General features: G+C 43.8%; 1 long non-coding RNA gene and 1 other non-coding gene across 10 annotated transcripts in view; one reads left to right on the top strand and one right to left on the bottom strand.

The window, feature by feature from the left end:
- LOC110257797 (uncharacterized) overlaps nucleotides 1-16,371 on the top strand; it is a 288,461-nt gene that overhangs the window by 96,534 nt on the left and 175,556 nt on the right. The gene's annotated exons all lie outside the window — the stretch shown is intronic.
- On the bottom strand, nucleotides 4,610-4,718 carry LOC146394812 (U6 spliceosomal RNA). Its single transcript, XR_014835979.1, has one exon. It is a non-coding gene; the product is annotated as a U6 spliceosomal RNA (small nuclear RNA).

Here is a 16,371-nt window from a genome sequence, read left to right as displayed (position 1 = left end):
ACACTCCTTTTCTCATACCATCTTCCATCACACTCTCTCCCAAGAGGCTGTCCATAGTTCCCTGTGCTGTACAGTAGGACCCCAATTTCCTGCGACCCCAGAAGCAAGCAGTGGAATGTCGAGCTTCCTTATGGCTTCCTTGTTGGGGTAAAGAGTGAGAATAGCTGTCAAATGAGGTGAGTGGTGATGTGATTTGTAAAATTTTTATTGAAGGCATAACAAAAGAGTTAGTGATTTGTTTTTAAAAATTAAGAAGAATGCCCTCTAAGATCATAATCATTAGTGAGCTTGGCAACAGGGGCCCTCATTTTTTCTTTTTTTTAAAAAAGCGTATGAGTAGAAGAAAATACCGACACCTAATAAGGAACTTTTGGTTCAGCTATTGCAATGCCAACTTTGCTTTCATTTTTTGTCGGCTTTTATTTTTTTATTTTTTGTCTTGCGACATACGGAGGTTCCCAGGCTAGAGGTCGAATCGGAGCTATAGCTGCTGGTCTACACCGCAGCCACAGCAATGCCATATCCAAGCTGCATCTGTGATCTACACCACAGCTCATAGCAGTGCCGGATCGTTAACCCACTGAGCGAGGCCAGGGATCAAACCTGCGTCCTCATGGCTGCTAGTCAGATTTGTTTCCTCAAAGCCATGACAGGAGCTCCTCTTGTTGGCTTTTAAAATTCTCAGGAGGTACTCGTGGTTTCAAGTTTTCCCTTCCATTGCAGAGCTAGCTAGTTACAGGAGATCTACAGCTGCTCTTGAACTCCCAGCTTGGGGAGCCCAAGACTGGATTGTACATGGCCTATATTTCCAGATGAATCACTAAGTCTCATAGTTTATAGGTCTTTCCCTACACCCTCCGCCCAGGAGAAAGGCCCCTCTGGCCTTAGCATGACCACCCCCCACCACCATCCCCATCCCCCCACCATCCCCATCCCCACCACCATCACCACTGGAACATAAGCTGCAGCTGTGTTCATCCTCAGGGCCAGACCATGCTAAGTCCTTTTTTCTCCTAGCAGCTCCTAGGTTTCCTATTTGGCAGGAAAGAAATGGCATCTTCTGAGGCTCCTGGCTTGTCACCACAAGAGGAGAGTGTTTCGTGCCCACCCACATTTCTCACAGCAACAGGGGAATGGGTAGAAATATGAGCATTCAAATCAAGTCTCTTTTGCTCTCCTCAGAAATGTGCCTGGGGAAGGAGAAGGATTGTGCTCGGGAGAAGCGTCCCTGCTATGTTCTATTACAGTAGAAACATTGTCTTGGTCAGGGGCCCGTTTCTAAAACCTTCCCAGGACGTTAACTTTTGAAACCCCCAAAAGCCAAAGAAAGTTTCCTGTTATAGTCGGCCAAGGCAAACACATGGCCAGGCCCCAGAAAGTAGAAATCACATGACCACACAGCTGGTCTCAAGGGGTTCATCACAGGCCCTAAATGGAAAACGCTTGTTCATGCGGAATGTGAGGATATGGAAAGCAAACGGGGTACCTTCCCCCGGGGCCTCCCGACCTCCTTGATTGGGGTGATTTATTAAAGCGTCAGGCAGGGAAGGACAAAATTGCCTTTAGGGACCAGCTAGTTTCACATTTTAGTTGCTGGTAAATAAGTCAGTCCTAGATAAATGCACCATCGTGTGCTATGGAATTGTCATTCATAGGGGAATAAAAGCCAGTTCTTTAAAATATTCAGGAGACTTCAGTGCCAAGTCCACTGTTGCCCGTTATGTCTGGGCATCTGACGTATCTGAGGTAGTCAGTCTCCACACTCTAGGGCCTCTTTGAAATGACCTTGAGAAAGTCTCGCCTGAGGGGACATGGTCATGTATTTGTCATCGTCCACATCGGCCTCAACAGAAAGATAGCTCTTTTCTAGCATGTACAGCAGTTGGGTCATTCAACTAAGTCACGTTGCTCCCTCATCCAGCTCGCCCCATATCCAACGGGAGTCTCTGGCTGCATCATCTTGGAAAGTGTTGCTTGGCTCATGAAGAGGAGGTGGCTGCGGGATTGCTGCCATCACTCGAGTTGATGGGATTCCTTCTGCTTCTTGCTAATGGCAGGCTCTTCAAAATCTGCTTGGTTCACCTCAAAAGCTCCATTCTCGGAGTTCCCGTCGTGGCGCAGTGGTTAATGAATCCGACTAGGAACCATGAGGTTGCGGGTTCGGTCCCTGCCCTTGCTCGGTGGGTTAACGATCCGGCGTTGCCGTGAGCTGTGGTGTAGGTTGCAGATGCGGCTCGGATCCTGCGTTGCTGTGGCTCTGGTGTAGGCCGGTGGCTACAGCTCTGATTCGACCCCTAGCCTGGGAACCTCCATATGCCGCGGGAGCGGCCCAAAGAAATAGCAAAAAGACAAAACAAACAAACAAACAAACAAAAAAACCCAAAAAAGCTCCGTTCTCTTCACTGGCCCTGGACCAGTAAGATATGGCCTTACTGTCGGTCTGTTTCTGTTTTGTATACAAGCTCGCTTTATTTATTTATTTTTTCTTTTTATGGCTGCACCTGTGGCATATGGAAGTTCCCGGGCCCGGGTTAGAATTGGAGCTGCAGCTGAGGACTATGCCACAGCCATGGCAACGCCATATCTGAGCTGCATCTGTGACCTACACTACTGCTTGTGGCAATGCTGGATCCTTAACGCACTGAGTGAGGCCAGGGATCGAATCTGCATCCTCACGGAGACCACATCAGGTTCTTAACCTGCTGAGCTACATGAGAAGTCCTTTTTTTTTTCTTTTTTTCAGATTTCACATGTAGGTGAAATCATATATTTGCCTGACTCACTTCACTGAGTATGATAATTTCTAGGTCCTTCCATGTTACTGTAAGTGGCATTATTTCATTCTTTTTGTGGCTGAGTAATACGCCATTGTATATATGTACCATATATTCTTAGGCCATTCATCTGCTGATGGACATTTAGGTTGCTTCCATGTCTTGGCTATTGTACATAGTGTTGCAATGACCATTGGGGTGCGTCTATTTTTTTGAACTGTGGCTTTCTCCAGATATATGCCCAGGAGTGGGAATGCAGGATCACATGGCAGTTCTATTTTTAGTTTTTTAAGGAACCTCCATGCTGTTCTCCATAGCGGGGCCCTGATTTCTGAATGAGCACCATGTGGGTACAGAGTTGCTGGACGATAGTGTAGATTACTCCAGGGGATGCCCTTCCTTTAGCGTATAGCAAAGATTATATAGTTCTTAGAGCAGTTTTCCAATTTATGTAAGGAAAATGTCCAGCGAAAGGGGTGCCTTTTTTCTTATTTGCACAAATACTAGCAGCAGCCTTGGTGCAGGTCATGCTCTGTAACACCGCCGTGCACTCCAAGAGGCTCATCAAACCGTTAGAATGAAAAGGACGTAGCAGGGAAAACAGAGGCCTAGAGAGGAGCAGGGAGTTGCCCAGCAGAGCCAGAGGTGGAACCCTAGCCAGTCTTCCCGCCCTCTACCCTTTCCACTGCGAGCCAGCTGGTACCTCTCCCCTGTGCCTGTTGTACTGAAGCCCCTCTGAGTGGTTGGGCTCTACCAGCAAAATGTGTATCACAGGTGGGACCCCAAGCCGGCCCCTCTGAGGTGAGTATTCCAGGATGCAGCCTTTCCACATCGTCTGTAATTTGATAAACAGACAAGTTTAGACTATAGCCCCATAAGGCTTTCCTTAGAACATTTTCTCCTACCCTCGGTGCCCACACAATAAAATTCCCACCTGTGCAGGCTTATTGTCCCAAGGCGGTCTGTCCATTTTCTTTAGCTTGGAAAAGTTGGCCCTCTGTGATCTGACTGCTGCCTACTTTCTATTCTCACCTCGAAGCAGAAGGGATATCTCAGACCCTGGTCACCCAGCCTGCGTGCTCTTCCCCGAACATCTTCCATTATTTCCTGGGCGCGTGACTTTGCTCTAGCTACGGGATCTGCCAGAAACTTCCTCCCCACTTCCAAGGTGAAGTTCCAACCCTTTCCTTTCTGTGGAGACTTCTCCTGCCTTTCTCTTCAACTTGCACACCCCCCCTCCCCTGCCCGCCTGCCCCAGTAGAACATTCTGCATATGCCTCCTGGAGCGCTTATACCAGGATTCCGAATGTACCTCTGTGTTCCCATTTGAGTCCAGGCCACTCTTGGAACAACACTTGCCACAGACTGACTATGCACTCAGTCTGGAGAAGGAGACTAGAAGGAATTGATCAGTTTGCTTTGATCTGTATTATGTTTTCCAAAATATTTATCACATACGTCTTCTGTACCAGCAGTCAGTGGGGAGCAAGACAGAGGTAGTGCCTCTCCATTTGAGTTCACAGATTATGGGGGAGACAGGAAGGTACCGATTACTGGAGTTTGACAAGTGTCACTGTGGAGTATGCATGGGATGCCAAGGCGTGCATAAACTTACGCTGCCTGGAGAAAGTGACGTTTCAGATAAAGCTGAATGATGTGTAGGAATTAGCCAGGTGGGGGAGGTGGGAAGAGAGAGTGTTGAAAGCAGAAGGAACAGCATGTAAAGAAAGCTCGAAGGTGAGGGAGAATGCAGCTTGTTCAAAGCTACGCTCTGAGCCAACATGCTGGGCTGGGGGAGACAGGAAGCTGGCAGGGCCAGAACATTCAGGGCCTTGGTTTATTTTTGATGCTTCGTGAATTTGCGTGTCATCCTTGCCCACAGCGGCCATGCTAATCTTCTGTGCGTCCTTCCAATTTTACTACATGTGCTGCCAAAGTGAACACCGCTTGGGCTTTTATGCAGGAAGATGACACTGACAGGTTGGCTGTGATGGTTTCTGCCCCTGTCACCTCTTCCGGGTGGTTCAGTGGAGGGAGCCAGGCTGGGCATGGACCCCCCCGCCCCACCCCAGGTTTATCTGATGGTTGGCAGCCATGTCCTGAGGGGCACTTCCTGTTCCTGAAGCCACCCGCCATCTTAGTTTCTTGCTGTCACCAGGAGAGGCCACGTCCCGCCACCACCCCCGCCCACATCTTTCCTAATGAGGCAGCTTAGGAAAGGCCTCTTCTTCTGTGAATGGACGTTGGTTCCTCTTGCCACACCGCATTGCCTCTGCTTTCCTTCTGATCGCTCCTCCGACCTGGGCCTGTCCCAGGCCTGCCTCCTGGCAAAACTGCTGACAGCACCATTCCCGTCTCCAGATTCCTTGGGACTTGTCAGGCTGGGCCATTTGGCTCTTTGTTCCCGCATCCAATTAGAATGTTTTGAAGAGGACTTTGGCTTTTGGTCCTTGAAAGTTGTGTTTACATCTATTTCAAGCTCTAAATGCGTGCTTCGGCCGCACACACAGCAGTTCCCACAGTTACATTGAAAACTCACTGCCTGGGCCCCTCTCTGTCTTTGTCTCCTGACTTTGCAGGGGCACAAAGCGCACTTGATGGGTCCTGAGGCTCTGGCTCCTGAAAGCCTTCCTGGCAGCAAGCCTGACTTTGGCCAATTATGTTCCCAGAAGAACTTCTTTAGCCCTTACAGACCTCTACACTACAGAGTTTCACGTTTCTCGTTGATGTTCCAAAAATAAATAAATAAATAAAATACAAACCATTAAATATGGGCATTGTTATCTCTACAGAAGAGTTTCAGGAATAGATACACCATGCATCCGTCACGAAATGGTTTCATGCATTTGGGCACATTCAGTCAAGATAGCATACTGATGTAAAAAATGATTTTAGTGAGGATGTAGCAATAAGCAGGCGAATCCATGATAGAGCAAGGAGCAAGAAATGAACTTATGTGTGTAACTGTCATAGCCGGGAAAGGTCATGTGCCTGTGGACCAGATCTGCAAAATAATATAAAAGGCAAAGATAGTTACTGCCAAAGTACCCAGTAAATTATGGTTATGAGGTACTTTTATGCACATTATTTTATTTAATGCTTACAGAAACTCTAGGAGGTTGGCACTTTTGTGCTCATTTTGCAGATGAGCAGAACCGAAGCTTAGGGAAGCCGAGCAGCTGCGCATCACATTTCTAGGGAGCAGCAGGTGCAGGACCGAAATCTGATTCTCCAAAACCGCAATGAGGTGCCACCTCACACTGGTCAGAATGGCCATCACCAAAAAGTCTACGAACGATAAATGCTGGAGCGGGTGTGGATAAAAGGAAACCCTCCTACACTGTTAGTGGGAGTGTAAACTGCTGCAGCCGCTGTGGAAAACAGTTTGGAGGTTCTTTGAAAAACTAAAAATAGAACTACCATATGATCCAGCAATCCTATTCCTGGTCCTAGATCTTGAGAAAACTATAATTGGAAAATATGCATGCACCCCGATGTTCACAGCAGCACTATTTACAATAGCCAAGACATGGCCACAACCTAAATGTTCACTGAGAGATGAATGAAGACAGTAGATGTGGTACATATATGCAATGGAGTACTACTCAGCCATAAAAAATGAAATCATACTATTTGCAGCAACATGTGTGGACCCAGAGATTATCACACTCAGTGAAGTAAGTCAGAAAGAGAGGAACAGATATTATATGGTATCACTTCTATGTGGAATCCAGAATATTACACAAATGAACTTATCCTGAAACAGAAACAGACGCATGGCCATAGAGAATAGACTTGGGTTTGCCTTGGGGGAGGGATGGAGGGGGAGGCTGGGGTTAGCAGATGTGAGCTATTATACACAGAATGGATAAACAACAAGGTCCTACCATATAGCACAGGGAGCTATATTCAATATCCTATGAGAAGCTGTAATGGAAAAATAAATTTAAGAAGAATGTATATATAAGTGTAAGTGAATCACTTTGCTTGCAGCCGAAATTAACACAACCTTGTGAATCAAATATACTTCAGTGCAAAAAATTTAAAATGTCCGATTGTCTTTGGGCTGTGGCATCCTCTTTGATTTATTTTGCTGGTGGAATCACAGGAGAATGATTTTGCTTTTGATTTCTGTGATGTTATTGGCACAACAATAATCATAATAGAGAAGTTGAAAAAAATAACTGGAAAAAAAAGGAGATCAGGGACCCATCCTTCATTAAAGAAATCAGTGAGCGCAGCCCAGCAATACTTGTGACCTTTGGTTCTTCCCCACGTTGGACATGTCTTACTTAAGAAGGAAGGAGGGAAAGAAGGAAGGAGGGGAGAAAGAGGGGAAGGAAGGAAAGATGTAAGAACTTGTAGTGCTTCCTTTCTTAACTCCTCCCTTTCAGACTCACCAGACTCACTAGTTGGGATGAGCTCTCCCACTAGGCCTTCGGTCCTGTCTCTTAGGTTTCCTGCCCCTCTGCTTCCTTCCTTTCTCTAGGGACCTGTTCTGCCCACGTAGCTGTGAGGACTCTGCCATCCCCTGTGCTCCCCAATATAATCATAAAAATACTTCAAGAGCTGGGCCGTCAAAGGGCTGTGGGAGACTCTCTCTGACTTTGCAATATCTCCGTTTCTTTCCAACTAGGGCTTATTAAGTGCCAGGCCCTGTGCTATACGGTGCTGTAAGAGGTACAGAGCTGAATCCCACATGGCCTCTGGCCCGTAAAGAAGCATTAGCGATGGAAAGCCATAGGTTTATTTCTAGGCTCACTTCCCAGCCAGGAGACTTGCTCTAGGTTATACAGGGAGCTAGTGGTGGGACTACCTTGCAAATAAAGGATTTGACAAAAGAAGAAAGACTCTCCTTTTTCAAACTTAAAAATAATATTTTATCCCCTCCTAACCCTTCACACTCAGGAGTAAACACTATCCTGATTTTAGAGGTTATCATGTATGTGTATGTTTTTATGTATTTTATTATTATGTGTGTATAATAATAAATAGCATATAGCAATATAGAGTTATTGTGCATAGATGATTTTAAACTATAAATGGAATCACATTATAGATATCCTTCCAAAATTTGCTTTCTTTTTTTTGCTTAACATTATGTGTTTGAGATTTAGCTAAATAAATTTGATTTTACTTTAACTGAAAAAAATATTTTATATATAAAATATATTTAATGTAAATCATTCAAACGTGATCTCCATCATAGGGATGTAATGGACAGTGGTGACTATAGCTAATAATACTGTATTACATATTTTAAAGATGCTAAGAGAGTAAAATTTTTTTTTTTCTTTTTAGGGTCATACCTGCAGCATATGGAAGTTCCTGGGTTGGGGGTTGAATCGGAGCTGCAGCTGCCAGACTATGCCACAGCCATAGCAAAACAGGATCCAAGCTGCATCTGACCTACACCACAGCTCATGGCAGTACCAGAGTCTTAATCCACTGAGCGAGGCCAGGGATTGAACCCACATCCTCATGGATGCTAGCTGGGTTTGTAACCCACTGAGCTACAACTGGAACTCCAAGAGAGAAAATCTTAAAAGTTCTCATCACAAGAAAAAAAAAATTGTAACTGTGCATGGTGATAGATGTTAACTAGACTTATGTTATCATTTTGCAATATATACAAATATTTAATCATCGTTTTATGCCTGAAACTAATACAATGTTATGTCAATTATACCTCAATAAAAAATGAAGTTCATGAGTCAACAAATTTATAAATCCTTTTAGCATCCTGATACCTAATAACATGTAATAAAATTGAATACACTTTAATAAAAAGAAGGCTTTCTAGTTTCACAATTGGAGGCCTGTTTAATTCCATAGAAAAGATCCTTATTAATTTGCCTAAGTAAACAAAATGCCCAGTAGGAAAAGAGACCTTTTCCTATTTGACTCAGTGTCATAGCTCTTTTTTGCCCCTGCACCGAAAGGCCTCAGATTGCCTGATTCTTCTTCTCCCTGACAGCCAGCTGCAGTATGGGTAAGCATATAGACTGGGGCTTAGACTATTCCTCATTCAGAATCCAGTTCTGCAGTTGTCTCACTGTGTATTTTTGGGAAATACATCTAAACTCTCGAATCCTCAAATTTATCATCCTTTAAGAAGTATGGAGATGGAGGAAGACAGTGGAATAGGAGGCCCCCAGACCTCGTTCCCATACAGAGATGCCAACTTAACAACAGTATCTGATCCAAAAAAAGTTTATGAGGATTCCAGAAACCAATTAAGAAATTGTAGTACCTTCAGGCAAGCACAAAGCCAAAAACAGCCACGTTGAAGTGGGTGAGAAAATCCACTGCTTTTTACCCATAATAGCCCTTTCCCAAACTGGCCCTTTCTCATTCTGATCACAAGAAAACACCTAGCTCATATCTTCTCCCTTGGGAGGGAAAGAGAAGAGTAGAACATGCATCAAGTGTTCCAGCTTTCGTGAGAACTGCCTGAGAGACTGATTTCTGTTTTGTCTGAATCAGAGCAATGATGGAGAACTGGCATACTTTGGATGTCTGAGAGCTCCTACGAACAAAGCTCAGTGGCTGGTTGCAGCAACAGAAAACCTGCAGTACTGCAGACAGACACTAGAGGCAGCAAGAGATTATGGGCTTCTCAAAAGGAACCTTGCAAACCTCTCTAATTGGGACATGACGTGCACATCCCCAGATAAGATGCATCCCCAGAAAATGTTTGAGAGACCTATGGAATCTCTGGACAGGCTGATTGGTGAAGTTCTTTCCTTGTACGAAGCCAGTCCTTAAAGACTTGCAGAAGTGGCTATTTTTTTTCAAATGTACAAATCCCAGCATAAAAATAACAAGGCATATAAAGAGCCAGGGAAACACGACCCAATCAAAGGAACCCAATAAGTCTGTAGAAACTTACCCTAAAGAGAGAAATCTATGAATAACCTGACAAAGAGTTCAAAATAATCATCTTAAGGAAATTCAATGAAATGCAAGAGAATACAGACAACTAAATAAAATCAGGAAAATGATGCATGGACAAGACGGAGAATATCAACAAAGAGAAACTGTAAAAAAGAGCTAAACTGAAATTCTGGAGCTGACGAATACAATGAATGAATTGAAAATTCACTGGAGGGATTGAAAAAAACTATCAGTCATAAGAAAGAATCAGCGAACTTAAAGACAAGTCATTTGAAATGATCAAGTCAGAAGGACAAAATGAAAAAAGTGAAAAAGAAGCCTAAGGGACTTAGGGGATACTATTAAATGGGTCAATACACACTTTAAGGGAATCTAGGAGGATGAGAGAAAAAGGAGCAGAGAGTATTTTTGAAATAATGGCTGAACATTTCCCAAATTTGAAAAAAGGAAATGCACATCTAAATTAAAAAAAGTCAAAGAACTATAAAGTGGGATGGACACAAAGAGACCCATACCAAGACACATTCTAACCAAACTGTCAAAAGTCACAAAGAGATAATCTTGAAAGCAGAAACAGAAAACTGACTCATGGCATACGAGGCAGCTCCCATAAGGTTATTAGGGAATTTCTCAACAGAAACTTTATAGGCTGGGAGGGTGCAAAGTAGTATTTTCAAAGTGCTGAAAAGAAAAAAAAAAGATGCTGCAAAGAATATTATATCCAGCAAAACTGTCCTTCAGAGATGAAGGAGAAATAAAGATTTCCAGCTTTCCCAGATAAAAGCCAAAAGAGTCTATTATATCCAGAACTGTCTTACAGGAAATGCTATTGGGAGTTTTCCAAGTTCAAAGAAAAGAATGTTAGCTAAAGAGCAAAACAAAAGCTCACAAAAATATAAAGCTCCCTGGTAAAAGTAAATATATAGATAAAATACAAAATTCTGTAATGGCATAATAATGGTGCTTAAATCACTTTTAATCTGGGTATAGAATTTAAAATATTAAAGCATAAAAATAACTATAACTATAAATATATGTTTATGGGTAAAAAATACAAAAAGATTTAATTTATGACATCAATAAGAAAGTAAGGAGATGTAAAGAAATAGAGGCTTTGTATGCAATTGAAGTTAACTTGTTATCAGTTTATAATAGGTTGTTATAACTACAAGGTGTTTTAGGTAATCTCCATGGTAACCACATATAAAAATAGAAGAGACACAAAAGAAATGAGAGAGATACAAACTTGTATGTATAAAATCAATAAGCTTCAGGGATATATCATACAACACAGGGAATATGACCCAAGTTTTATAATAACTATAAATGGAATATAGCCTTTAAAAGTTGTGAATCTCTATGTTGTACACTTGGAACTTATATTTTGCATCAACTATATCTCAAAAAAGAAAAAAATTAAATATGAATAAAACCAAATGTAAATTAAACACTAAAAATAGGAATCAAACCATGTCTCTGTAAAAAAATCAACAAAACACAAAGGAAGGCAACAAGAGAGGGAAGAGGGTCAAAATAACTACCAGACATGCAGAAAAAGAATTAGCAAGATGGCAAAATAAGTCCTTCTCTGTCAGTAATTACTTTAAATGTAAGTGGACTGAACTTGTTATGGACAAATGGAACAGAATAGAGAGCCTAGGAATAAATCCCCATGTATAAGGTCAAATGATCTTCTACAAGGAGTGCCATGTCTAAATGATAGAAAAAGGTTAGTCTTTTCAACAAAGGATGTTGAGAAGACTGGCTATCCATATGCCAAATAATGAAAGTTGGACCCTTACTTTATACTCTAAACAAAAATAAAATCAAAATGAGTTAAAGACCTAAATGTTAGACCTAAAGCCACAAAACTCCTAGAAGAACACATAAGGGACAAATAGGCAACAAAATAAGAAAACGGGCAACAAAAACACAAGTAGACACATGGGGCTGAATTAAACTTAAAAAACTCTGTGTAGCAGAGGAAAAAACCAACAGAGTGAAAAAGCAGCCTATAAAATGGGAAAAGATATTTGCAAACTGTACATCTGATAAGGGACTAATATCTAGACTATAAAGAACTAGAGACAACAACAAAACTCCCAAATTATTTGATTAAAAATAAGCAAAGACTTAAATTGACATTTCTGTAAAGAAGATATACAAATGGCCAACAGATCTATGAGAAGATGCTTGATATCATTAATCACAGGGGAAATGCAAATCCCAACCACAATGAAGTATCCTCTTCTACCCACTAGGATGGCTTTAATCAAAAATAAGATAACAGTGTTGAGTCAATTTCTGTTGTACCACATAGTGACCTAGTCATATATATATACACACGTTCTTTTTCTCATATTACCTTCCATCATGGTATATCCCAAGAGACTGGATATATTGACTCAACACTGTTAATCAACTATACCCTAATAAAAAATAAATTTCATTAAAAATAACAACAAGAGATAATGAACATTGAGGAGGATGTGCAGAAATTGGAACTCTTGTGCCTGGTCGATTGGAATGTACAATGGTGCAACTGCTATGGAGAATAGCATAGCTGTCACTTGGAAAAAATGAAAACTGGAAATAACATATGATCTAGCTACTTCTGAGTATTTATCCAAAATAGCTGAAATCAGGATCTCAAAGAGATATTTGTGAACCCATGCTTATTGTGACATTATTCAAAATATCCAATAGGTAGAATCAACCTAAGTTGATGGATCAATGGATAGAGAACATGTGGTAGATAGATGCAGTGGAATATTATTCAGCCTTAAGAAGGAAATCCTGTCACATGCTGTCACGGATGAGCCATGAAGACATTATGCTGAGTGAATAAGCTAGCTACAGAATGACAAATATTGCATTATTTCCCTGCTAGTCAAAACTCTTAAAAGCAAAAAGTCAAGGAGTTCCCCGTGGCTCAGTGGGTTACGAACCCGACAAGTATCCATGAATATGCAGATTCGATCCCTGGCCTCGCTTAGTGGATTAAGAATCTGGCATTGCCATAAGCTGTGGTGTAGGTCGAAGATATGGCTCAGATCCTGTGTTGCTGTGGCAGTGGCATAGGCTGGCAGCTGCAACTCCGATTTGACCCCTAGCCTGGGAACTTCCACATGCCACAGGTGAGGCCCTAAAAATAAAAGAAGTAGAGAAGGCAAAAAATCAAACTTTAAAAACAAAAAAATAGGACTTCTTGCTGTGGCATAGTGGGTTAAGGATGCAGCATTGTCTCTGAGATGGCACGGCTTCGATCTGCAGCCCAGGGAGTTAAGGATCGGGCATTGCCGCAGCTGTGGGGTAGGTCAAAGATGTGGTTCAGATTTGATCCCTGGCCCAGGAACTTCCATATGCTGTGGGTGTGGCAAATAAATAAATAAATAGTAAAAAATATAATGATGGTTGCAAGGGGCTGGGGAGAGGGGAAAGAGATTCAGTGGGTAGAATTTCAGTTTGGCCAGATGAGAATGTTCTGGAGATCTGTGGCACAAGAGTAGGTCCCACACCTGTACTGTACGCTTAAAATGGGTCCGATGCTTTATTTCATGTTATGTACTTTTTCACCACAACAATATTTTGTGGTATGGAGAAGATATTTGACCCTATATCTCTTGGTTGTGTGAGGATGAAATAAAGTACTGCATGCAGAGTGCTTGTTGTGGTAGCTGGTATTCTATAAATGGTAGGCATCCTTTCTGTATGTATTGTCACATGAAGTGCATCTGTTTGCCTTGAAGTACCACCCCCTCTCCCCGCCAAGTATTGTGTGTTGACTCAAGTAGTCTGAGCAGAAGTAAGTGCTGGGAAAGAGAGAAAAGCAGCCCCTGACATCCAGAAGCGGACCTGAGAAGCACATCGAGACCTTGAGCAGAAACAGTCCTACGGAGCGTCAGTATCAGACCAGACCATTCGGTGACTCTGATGATCAAAACAGATCATGACTACTTGCGATCAAACCTGAGCACAGGCAACAGCAAGAATATGGTCCCTGGAGTTCCCGTTGTGGCGCAGAGGAAATGAATCCATCTGGGAACCATGAGGTTGAGCGTTTGATCCTTGGCCTCGCTCAGTGGGTTAAGGATCTGGTGTTGCCATGAGCTGTGGTGTAGACACGGCTCGGATCCTGCGTGGCTGTGGCGTAGGCCGACAACTACAGCTCCAATTTGACTCCTAGCCTGGGAACCTCCGCATGCTGTGGGTGTGGCCCTAAAAATATATATATATTGTCCAAACCACGAAACTGACCGAATATCTCGCTATCCTGGTGAATATGTGTAACCTCTACTTTATAAAAATTTTTCTATCTATGGCCACACCTGTGGCATATGGAAGTTTCCAGACTAGGGGTCAAATCGGAGCCGGAGCCGAGGCCTATGCCACAGCCATAGTAACACCAGATTTGAGCCGCATCTGTGACCTGTGCTGTAGCTCACGACAACGCCGGATCCTTAACCCGCTGAGTGAGGCCAGGGGTCAAACCCGCATCCTCACAGAGACTATACTGGGTCCTTAACCCACTGAGCCACAATGGGAACTCCATGCCACCACTGCTTTAAAAAAAAACAATTTCAGCCTTAGCCTCATTCTGTTTTCCCCATCTTCTACATAAATATTATTCCCAGTGATAAAATTTCCCCAGCTTCCTGACAGTATCCAATCCATAGCAGAGCCCACGTCCTTGAACCCACCCCCGAATCACCTAATGCAGTCTGAAGTCTTAGAGTAAGTGCCGTGTGTCCCCCTCTTACTGTGACAGCACAGAGTTCCCTATGGGGTGTGATCACCCCATTGCAAAGAGCCAGCAACCCTGATTTCTTAACGGGACATGCCCTGATGGTCTCTTCCAGAGGAAGTCAACGGCGTTGCCTGGCTAAGCGCAGCAGTCCAGATGTGTCTCTGTAATGACTGTATTTCACTGAAACCCACCTCCTCCTCCAAGTCTTCCTGGATTTACCCAGCTGGAGACAGTCTCTCCCTGCCCTCCCAGAGAGCTGTTGCAGTGTGTCTCCCGTTATCCCTCTAGTCTCCCTCTCCCTGGAGTAGATCCTGGGAGACATCGGAGCCTAATGGGTGTCAGAGTTGCAGGGCTCTGGGTTTGACCACCGCAACTTCCCTTCGTGGGTTGCGCGACCTCGGGCAAGGCACTACCGCCATGAGACCTCAGTCGCTTCTGTTAGTAAGTGCAGAAAATGAGAGTGCCTGACTTGTTTGTGTTGTGAGGATTAATGAGATAATATAAGGTGCCCCGAGGATTTCATCCAGTGCCTGCACACAGTAAATACTAAATGCATTGAAGCTGCCGTTATTACGTTTACTTACACAAAATTCTTCATCCCTGAAGAATTTTAGACCTCACGGGGGGAAAAACAGATTAGGGGGACTGAGGTCACGGATCGTGCTCAGGGCCTTTCCAGGTGGATCGAAGGCTGTAGAGGCTCCCCCCAGTGGGTCCCCCCTTCCCCTTGGACAACTTTTGTTTGCCCTGCTCTCCACGGTGGCCGAGGTGTCGCCCATGCCGCCGCCACAGTGTAGAGCCTTGACTGGCCTTGGCTCTGGGTGGGCTATTCTCAAGGCCAAGTGTGCTGGTCTTGGCCTTGTTTAAGCCTTCTTTAGCTTCTTTACTCTCTCCCAGGCCTTATTGTGAGATTCAATTCTTTTGCTTTTCTCTTCTCTTTCTTTTCCCTTCCTCTGGCTTCCTATTTTCTTTTTCTTTCCAAATTATTGTCAAAAGCAATGACTCCTGATTCAGGTGTCCTGTCACCAACACTGACACTGACGCTAAAAAAGCCACAGGTGAATCTGCGTTACCTAGAGTGGTATGTGAAGTGTGGGATTCGGGAGAGAGAGCGCTGTAGACAAAGCTGGATGAAGGAAGCCCTCAAACATGGCTCCAGCATAGGGCCACGGGAGCTCAAAGGAACAGGTGCGGGGTGAGGGAACTCCTGGAGGCTACGTAGGGAAGGCGGTCATTGGACAAGCTGGTGGATGAACAGAGAAGGCCAGAAAGAAGCTGGAAAGAGGGGGTAAGGAGGCCCTCAGAAGGCTCTTGCAATGGTCAAGTCACAAAGTATCGAGAGACCTAGGGAAGCGAGAGCAGGTAGGGACGAAAAGGAGAGGACAGGCAAGAGAGGCTTGCGTCGAAGGATCCTCAGAACGTAGTAAGTGTCGTGCGGGAGGGGCCAGAGCCTGGTATCCGAGGCGACGAGATCCATAACGCGTGTAAGCTGGGTGCCCTTGGCCAGGTCACTCCCCTCACTTGTGCCTCAGCTGTCTTATCTGTCAAATGGGGGTGGTTAAGTATTTGCTTCACAAGATTGCTGTGAAAATCAGATTTGCGGAAACGCCATCCTGTTTTGGTGATAATGCTCTAGAAAGTGGATTGCTCTTATTCCCAGGACAACGACTTTAGTGGCAGTCAGTGACTGCAGCAGCTAGAGGTCTTTGAAGGGTGGTGTCATTTCAGCCAGTGGTGTCTTATGAGGGAGCTCCCAGGCCAGCCCACCCCCTCGGATTCTCTACATCTGAATGGGAAATATTTGCACAGGATACTTAAAAAAAATACCTTTCCAGCTATTTAATAATAACAGTGCATGTGCCTGCCTTATTTTGAGTTCCCTTTGCTGCATAACTAATTGGGACTTGAGGGAGGCATCGGGCAGCACACCCGTTTCATCTGTTGTGGTGATGT

The sequence above is a fragment of the Sus scrofa genome, chromosome X (genome assembly GCF_054392235.1).
Source record: "Sus scrofa isolate SSC_HxYL_T2T_F1_AM1 chromosome X, Sscrofa_HxYL_maternal_Yorkshire_Landrace_v2.0, whole genome shotgun sequence".
Classification (NCBI taxonomy): Eukaryota; Metazoa; Chordata; class Mammalia; order Artiodactyla; family Suidae; genus Sus; species Sus scrofa.
Note: the sequence above shows the minus strand (reverse complement) of the source record. Positions and strands in the feature narration are given on the sequence as shown.